At 29.6% G+C, this 9,488-nt stretch overlaps 1 non-coding gene across 1 annotated transcript; it reads right to left on the bottom strand.

Annotated features, from left to right (window-relative positions):
- Positions 1-700: 700 nt before the first annotated feature.
- On the bottom strand, positions 701-908 carry LOC129750225 (small nucleolar RNA U3). The gene has a single exon (XR_008738356.1). It is a non-coding gene; the product is annotated as a small nucleolar RNA U3 (small nucleolar RNA).
- Positions 909-9,488: the final 8,580 nt, after the last annotated feature.

Below are 9,488 nucleotides of genomic sequence, written 5' to 3'. Positions count from 1 at the left end.
TTCGGGGTCTGAAAAAATAAAATAATTTAGTTGGTTAGAAATTTTAATTTCACTATGTCCAAATCAACGGAAAATCTATTCGGCCACGAGTCCCGAAAATTGTGTTAACTCACCTTATAAATAATCTTGAGTTAACTGACAGAAGTAGCGGTTTTCGGTGTAATACTAGCGAAAACAAAACAAAACTTTCCCACCTGCTTTTTCCAGAACGAACAAAGTCAGCAGCAGGACCTTTCTTTATAGGAATTTCAGGGAACAAAATACTCGAAACTGATTTAAATCATCCACTTAGATTTTACGTATTTCATGAGAAGCAATTATGTTGAAGTAAAGTATTTACTACGAGGGCGCACTTGAAACAGTGTGGTTACTAACTTACTACAAGATTCACGAAGAATCGACATTACGCAGATGTAACCAAATGTTAGTTTATGTGAAAAATCTCTTAAAAATAATTTCGAAATTAATTTGGGTGTAGGATGAAAGCCTCACTCCGGATAAAATATTATGTAAAAAATGAGTTTGTTATTATTTGGCACCTCATTATAAATAAAAATGATCATATCCATTTATCCATATTTTTCATATGATAATTACAATATCCGGGTAACTATTAATCACACGTATCTTATTCGTTTTTCTACTCATTATTAGAGTTAATGAGATAGAAAACTTAATTTAATTTTATTAAACAAAAATCACCACTCAGAATGCGTCTAAGTCTTTGCAAGAGAGCCGATCTTCAGACGACGGATGGCCAGTTCGATTCGATCTGTCCGATTCCGCCACAGTTTCACGCTCCAGACTAGACACTGCTGGTCATCATCGTGGGTGGGAAATCTTTTCCGTTAGGAAAAAACTTGTGATGAAAACTTGCCTACAGAAATGATCCTGTGAAGCACAGTCTTAATAATAATAACTATTTGCAAGTCAAGTCATTCGCATGAAACTTTGTTCACTATTGATGGCTGATGGTTTGACGTAATCGGCGAACACGTGCTCTATTAAATTCTCAGATTATATTCATTTCGTTCCCGCGTTCCCAGATTAACTTTTGCACTACACTGAACGTTTTATACACGTTAAATATTATAAAATAATGTTATAAAAGCACTGTTCCCTCCGCATTTCATCGTACTTTAAAAAAATTAAATACGAAAATTACTCAATCAATTATTTACAATTCCAACACATATTCATTTAATAATTTATTTTATAAAGTTATTATTATTGAACGTTCTTTTTTGTTGCGCGAAAATAAAGTTCAACTTATGTAGGAAAAGTTATAACCACTTATAGGTTTTTGCCTTGGACGTTATTTTAAGCTTTTTGACCAAAACATTGAAGATTCAAGCCATTTAAAAAGTTTTTACTAAAATTTCAAAATTGAAGCTTATAAATCAGCATTGGGGAACCAAGAAATCCTATTTAACAAAATATCTGAAAAAAATAACCTACCAAATACAAAAAACTCGTACGAATTGCCTCGTATTTTACTCAAACTCTTCGTACTTCATTGCTAAGAATTGAGTCTTATTCTTTGCTTCCTGTGTTGCTGTATCGAAGAGCTACTATTATAATTAACTTAAACAAATCTTTTCAATAATTTTTATTAACACTTAAAGAACCCCATCCACACGTGCTTGTAATAACGTATGTTCAATTTCGTGTTTTCCATATGATCGAAAACTTCAGTGTAGTCATGAATTTCATGAATTCGCGTCAACAACAACATCCATACGAAGGCCATTTACCAGAGAACGGACACGTTCTTTTCATTTTCATTTCACCTGAATTGAATTAAAATTGCATCATGTTCAAACAACCAATTTCGATTCTAAAGGACACTGAAGGAGACAGTTAATCTCGATACGATCTCATCTCAATGTCTACCATTTTATTCGGGAAACACTGAGACTGAGATTTGTTTCCAACAACAACAGACAACATATCCTGAAGTATAGTTTAAAACTGACATACACACATACTCCTACCAATAAACATAAAACCACAAAGTTCGTCTCAAAATAAAAATCGCAATTCAAGCAGCCTTGTAGACTAGGTTTAATAAAAACGACATCATTTATACACTGTTTTATTTGTTTTGAAATAAACTTAACCATCTCTGTTGAAAGTGCCTTTATTGAGGATGAACATCAAAAAGCTCGCGGATGAACCTAGAAAGAAAGCATGTGGAATGAACCAGGATGCAAACTTCCACTATGAGGTAGGATGATAATAAATTTGGTTAGAGTGTATGCGTTGCTATCAATGGAGCACGTGCTCAGAACATTTGTACAGCTTTCCCGAGCACACCGTGACAAATTAGCTGTTTGATATTGCACTTCGTAATTGTATACCCGTTAAATAATTTAACAATTATTGTTATTTTGTATTGTTATTGTTATTGTTATTGTTATTGTTATTGTTATTTTGTATGCAGACACTGTTAATTCAACGAGTGAAGAAACCTTTAATTTTTTTTATTCCGAATTTCAATCCTCATCAGTGCCACTGCGGTTCGACGCAAAAGTGACCCAGGTGAAAATGAAATTTTTTCACGCCGTTCTTAATTTATTTCATGACCATCACACAAACTCGAAAATACAATAAACTTGACTGATATCCAAAATTAATTATAATCAAAGTTTCAAATCAATGTTATTCTCGGTAAGTTATAAATAAATAATTCAAAATGATGATTCTTATTCTGAACCAGATATTTTGAGTCAATATTTTCGACACTCCAGAAAACGAATGCGAATTAAAATTTCAGAATTTGAAGTTTGGACCAAAGAATCAGTGCAAAGAAATAGAATACATAAAACATAACACCAGGTTTAAAAAATAATTAAATCAGATCAGATCCGAAATTAACCATGGTTTACAATTGTAAAGCGAAATGATATTATTATCATTCATTATTGATCATATCAATTTACATTTCTTTTCATTATTATCAATTATAGGGTTGAATGCAAAATGTCTCTGTATTATCTTAGTTTTGAAATAATTTTCAATCACGATTTGAAATATAAATTAGCTTTAAGTCAAAAAAACCATTTTGAACTTAAGAGAATTTATAAAAAACAAATAGATGATTGAATTGAATTAGATAGAAAAAAAAATTATTTCAAGAACGCCAGTGGTCAAAGTCAGAGTCAGAGATAAAATTCTTTTTTATATTCATATATTTCCAGTTATAAAAATAAAAGGCTACAAAATTTTGTTTTTGTTTTTCATCAAGTTAAAATAGATTCCACAAAGATGAATTAAAACAATGAAAGTAAGTGAAATGTTTATAAATGTTCAAATGCAATCATACACAGCAAGGCCGTGCGAACGGGGGGGGCTAGGGGTTGGTTTAGGGGTTTAACCCCCTCCCCCCCCATGGAGATTTTTTCAAAGTAAAATTTTTCAGTTCAAGAAAGGACTTTACCATACATGTTAGAAAATTTTCATTTAATTCTCTATCACTCGAGGCCTCAAACATTTCATTTTAAGACGTTTCCAAATTGATACTAATTTTTAATTGTATAATTTCAGTTTGTAATTCAATATATCATCTGTATTGAAGCTCAAATCTTGACACAAAAATTGGGTTGTATTTAGAATGGGTTTTAATTAAGAAGTGTAACCAACGAAATTCAGGAATTGAAGGTAACAAAATTCATTCATCGAATACTTATTTTACATATCAACAAATTGGTATAAATGTGACAGGCGTTTAATACTTACGATAATCATCAGAATTTTCCAAAAAAAAACTTTCACTTCAATTTTATTATTAATCACTTTGATTATAAAAAAAGGTCTTTTCCTGCGAATTATAAATATTCTTCAAGAAACAAACTTTAGCTTCAATTTTATTTTGTGTTTTTTGTTCTTCTAATACTCAACTGCAAAGGGTTTTTTTTAATTACCCAAGGCCACAAAATTCACATCTTTCCGAAGTGCAAAGAACTTTATTGCTAATTTTCATTAAATAAATTAAATCGAAATATGCAGTTTTTTCTTCTATCAGCTTTTTTTATATAACTTTTTTATGCGTAAAAATAATGTAAGAATAATCGGAATTTTTTAAGACAAAACTTTAAAGTTTTACAAAAAAAAAACCAATAAAGGTTTAAATTTAACCATCAACTTTTTCTAAAACTACAAGTTATTTTGGCTTGAGTGAAAAAAATTTTCTGTTTAATAAGGGAATTTTAACAAATTTTTGAAAAAGTTTCAACAAAAATTAAATTTTAATATTTTTAAAGTAAAAATAAAATAAGGCTTCAACAAAAAGGTTTAATTATATGAAACCTTTGCATTGTTATGGTATTTCTCCAATTTAAAAAAAGTGTTAAATTTATTATTTTGAAATCATTCATCATCATCATGATCAAAATATTTTTCCTTCTTAGTCAAATGAAGTAAACAAATCCAGAGTCATTTTTTGTTCTTTCATGTAGATTTGTTAGTTAATCAGTTATCAATGATTGATTTCAATCAACACTGATTCATTTTTAAACTTATAAACTCTATATTATCAAAACTAGAGGCGATTAACAAAATCTATGTGATTCAGGAAATTCAGTAAATTTCCAGAAAATTCGAAATCTACCAAATTATCAAAGGCCTAAAGTCTAAAGTGTTGTTTTCTTTAGCTATCGATTGAATTCTATGAATTAATTTTCGAATTCGTAAGAAGTTTGTATTGAAAAAAATTTCTTCTTAAAAGCTTATCTTTTTGATTTTTATATTTTGTTTCTATTTTAAAATAACTTCACCGAATTTTACTGTACAGTTTTTTTAAATTGTCAAATAAATTGTGACAGAAGAATATAAATTTTTGGAGATATTTAATTATTAGTTTCTCTTTGTTTTGTGATTCTGAATTTTTATTTTCTGAAAACAAATTATTCATTAATCTTTATTAAGTAAAACACAATTTCGACGTTTTGTCCTTGTCAGGACTCAGTATTTTGGTTGACAAGCTATTTTATATGCATTTAAAAATTTACAAACGTTTCACGTATTTTTTGTTATTTTCAATTATCATTTTTGAATCGATCATGATTTTTTAGTAAATCTATGAAAAATTTCAAAAATGATTACAAGTAGCAAATTTGAAGCAAAATTTCAATGTTTTTGAAATGCTTTATTTTTTAAATATTTACCTACAACAAAACATGGAATTACATAATTTTGATTTTTTTTGTTGACTTACCGAATTTAATGCGCATCTTTGGTGTTGTTATTGTTTCTAGCTCAATTTGAATTTTGAAAACCCCCCCCCATGGACGGGCCCTTCGCACGGGCCTGATACACACACAAAACTTTCGAGGCTCTACTTAGCAAAAATTCGCTGTTACTTTCCGTTAGCAAAAATGTTTTTTTACTTTTGAGTTAGCAAAAAGCACAATTTACTTGATTTTAGTAATCAGAAAGTTTATCTTGCTCGATTTTAGTAAAACGAAAGTTTTCTAGCCGCCTTATTTCTAGATAGCAGCCGCTGCCGGTAGAGACAAAAAAAAAACTGACGGGATTCAGTGCCGTTCCGGAAATTCGATGCTGGCGGTTCTTTTGGTGGCTAAGTTCACGACAAATTGGTAGCCAAATCGATAGTGGATGCAAACAGGTAAGAGTCGATCAAGAAGTGTAAAATGTTTTCCGTAATTTTAATTTATGTTTTTTACTATTAGGTTGCTGCTGCCGGTGGGGTTCCGGGTTTTAATTGCAACAGTCCGAAAATCGAAAGGGACAAAGCTGGAATTTCAATGCGGTGCGTCCGGAACAACCCCGGTGTCGATCGCTTGGCATTTCGCGTTCCCAGGATCGGAACTAAATAAGTTCCATGAAGTGTCGAAATAAAGAGAAAAATCAATTGAAAGTAAACTTATTTTTGTATTCTTTTCAATAATCTAACATTCCCTAAGAAATTGCAAAGAAAAACAATAAATATTGAAATTTCAGGTCCGGGGCGATCTTTTCCTCCGGTTTTTGCTAGAAAAGTGAGCAAAAATTGCGGCGGCTAAATTTGTCTCTCGTTTGCTAAAGTTTTAGTTCGAAAAAATTGCTAAATTGATTGCTAAGATTTTAGCTGGTCAAATTTGAGCAAAATTTTGCTAATTTCCGGCCTCGAAAGTTTTGTGTGCACAGTAAATTTTCGCTTCGATTTTTAGCAAAAAAAAATGCTGGAAACGTTCAGCAATCCAAGTTTTTGCCGGAAACCAGCAATCGGTTTTCTAATTGCTGGATTTTTCAGCACTCAGTTGTTTTCTTGTCATTTTTGCTGAAAAATCAGCAACTGGTTTTCAACTTGCTGGATTTTCCAGCAATTGATCTTGTTTTCTGGAAAATCAGCAATCAAGTTGTCAAATTGGAGTCTGTTTCATTTCGTAAGCTGAATCAAGGTGAGACTTTATTTCACGAACTTTGATTAGATTAATACAATTATTCTTATTTTCTCTATATTCTAGCAACCAGATGTCAAGTCAAGGGTGAGTTTTTATTGAATAGGTATATACATATTTCATGAAAGATTCTTATCAAAACTCTATTTCAGGCGGATGATTAACACCTTGGCACAAAGCTGCCACCTTAGAGCCGGTGTTGGTACATTGAAAAAAAAACATATAGTTCTGGAAATAAATACATAATTGAAAAATAGAAGAAAATAATTGTTATTTATTGCTTATCATGGGCACAACCAGTAGGGGAGAATGAGGATACTTGATCCCTGGGGATACTTGATTCCTTAGCTATATTTCGAAACTGGAATGTCTTACAAAGATCAAATGTTCTAGAAAAATGTGACAAAATGAGCAAAATAACAATGCTTGTAGTTTAAACTTTTTTAACAAAATAATTGTTTGAGAAATTGAACTTTGTTTGACAAATTTTACAAAATGTAACTAAAAGATCTTTTTTCGTCACTTTAAAATGTTCTTTACCTGTAAAAATTATGAAAAAAATATTTGTTCCAATGTATCAATCGTTCGAGCGTTATATGAACTTCATAATGCCATATTTTCAAAGCATTTGAAAACTCTCAACTTTTTTTCAGAAAAGGTTTTCTAAAATGTTGATTATGGGTAAAATTGATCCCTAGAATTAAAAACGGCATATTCTTCTTCTGAATTGATCGTTATGATTGTTGATTACGAGATTACTAATATTTATCCAAAAACTAATATTTATCAAACAATTGTCTGAAGAAAAGGGCTCAAATAATAAATTTTATCTTAATTATAAAAAATAGCGCCTTTAAGTATGCAATGTTATAAGCGTTGAGACAAAGTTATAGAATTTCCTTCTTCTGTCAGCTATAAATTGTGAAATGAGAACAAACATGACCAAAATAGTCAATTAACATTCTATCCTGGGGTTTTGTTTGATTTTTATACAAGGATTAGGACTTCCTGAAAAAAAGATCAAGTCTCCTTCAATAGGCGATCAAGTCTCCCCTAACTTCAGAAAAATTGCAATTTTTTTACTCCCACGAAAATGCTTCTAGTTCATCAACGGGTTCAAGTATCGTTCTAATTTTTGGAGCATAGAAACTTGAAGTTACAAGCTGTCAGATAATGTAAAAGACGCCGATTTGCTAAATTTTTGCAAAAAGATATTGTGAAAATAAGAAAAGGGGATCAAGTATCCCCACTCTCTCCTATTCAATATTCAATCTAGAAATGAAATATAATTTGATACCAAACACATCCGAATGTTTTGAAAGAAATAGCTGGTTTCCAGCTATCTGGATTGCTGATTTCCAGCAAATTGAAAAGCTGGAATCAAGCATTAATGTTTGCTGATTTTTCCAGCAATTCGTATTACTGGAACGTCAGCGGGACAAAAACCAGCAAAAAAAAAATTGCTGTGTAGTTTTCAATTTTCAAGCTCTGAGTATTTTGTCGCCGTCAATTGATATATTGGGTTCTGAACTGGAAAGGAAAAAAGGTAGAAACTAGGTTATTCTTATTACAAATCTAGATTTATAAGCTTCCAAAATATGTTTGCAGAACACAAAAATTAAAAGTTGAAAAATGAAAGCAAACTTTTGGAAAATGTCTTAAGTTTGACTTTAAAATTCTATAACTTTATTTGAAAGTTTACAAAAAATGTATAGGTATTCAATTTAATAATATCGGTAAACTTATGCTGTTTTGCTAGAACGTTTCAAGATTATTTGAATGAAATTTCGTTGTTAATACCTATTCATTGTTCGAACTTTCAAACGACATTACTGAAGAAAGTGAAAAAAAGAATTATTTTATTTCAAATAACAAATTTGTTGACGTCTGAAAAACGATTTGATTTTAGCTTTTAAAATATCTTAAATTCAATTTAGCTAGGTAATACTACTTTAAAAATTCTTAGAATTGGGAGATGTAAATAAACAAATAGAAACCCCTTTTTTCGCAGATGTTAAAAATACTTGAGATATTGGAGAAAGTAAATAAAAAGTTTTAGGTTAATTTTTTTTGTAATGTTTTAAAGTTTTGTCAGAAAAAAGCAAACTATTTTCTAAAGTTTCAGGGCAACAAAATTGATCAAAATTAGCTCTCAAATTCTTTGCACCTCAGAAAAATGCAAAATTTGTTGGCCTTGTGTAGTTTATCAAATGTGAAGTTGGAGAACAAGAAACTCAAAATAAAATTGAAGCTTTAATTGGTGCCTTGAAGAATATTTCGTACTGCATAGAAATTGGTAATGATGTGAAGATTTTGTTTATTATACAAGTTTTCAAAAATAAATTTATGGATGAACTTGTTTAGATAACCTTCCTAATAACAACCTGTTTAAAAGACGAGGTAGGGTTTTTTTTGTCAAGATTTGAGCCAATTTTCCAACATGTTTGTTAACGCTAATTTTCTGTTGAGCCAATTTTCTTACAATTTCATGAACGAACAATTTTTTTTTGGAAAAAATCTCCAAAAAGTAAGAGATCTATTTTATGCAGTTGAGCATAATATGTACTGGAAGGTAAAAAGATCATACTTAAATGCACTTATATTGGCTTCAGTTTTGAGCGTCGTATATAAAAGATTTTTAAAAAATTCTCAATTTTCAAACAAGCCGTTGATTTTATTTTGAAATTTTTATATTTTTTTTTTGAAATTATAATTTTATTTTCGACATTTTACTTATGATTGTCATTTGAGTTATTTTTTTTTGTCATTTTTGCGATTATGTCATTTTTATCACTTCTATAATTTTTGCAATTTCGGTAGTTTTTGTAATTTTTGTAATTTTTGTAGTTTTTGTAATTTTTGTTATTTTTGTAATTTTTTTAATTTTTGTAATTTTTGTAATTTTTGTAATTTTTGTAATTTTTGTAATTTTTGTAGTTTTTGTAATTTTTGTAATTTTTGTAATTTTTGTAATTTTTGTAATTTTTTTAAATTTTTGTAATTTTTGTAATTTTTGTAATTTTTGTAATTTTTGTAATTTTTGTAATTTTTGTAATTTTTGTAATTTTTGTAATTTTTGTAATTTTT

The sequence above is a fragment of the Uranotaenia lowii genome, chromosome 2, assembly GCF_029784155.1.
Source record: "Uranotaenia lowii strain MFRU-FL chromosome 2, ASM2978415v1, whole genome shotgun sequence".
In the NCBI taxonomy this organism is placed as follows: Eukaryota; Metazoa; Arthropoda; class Insecta; order Diptera; family Culicidae; genus Uranotaenia; species Uranotaenia lowii.
Note: the sequence above shows the minus strand (reverse complement) of the source record. Positions and strands in the feature narration are given on the sequence as shown.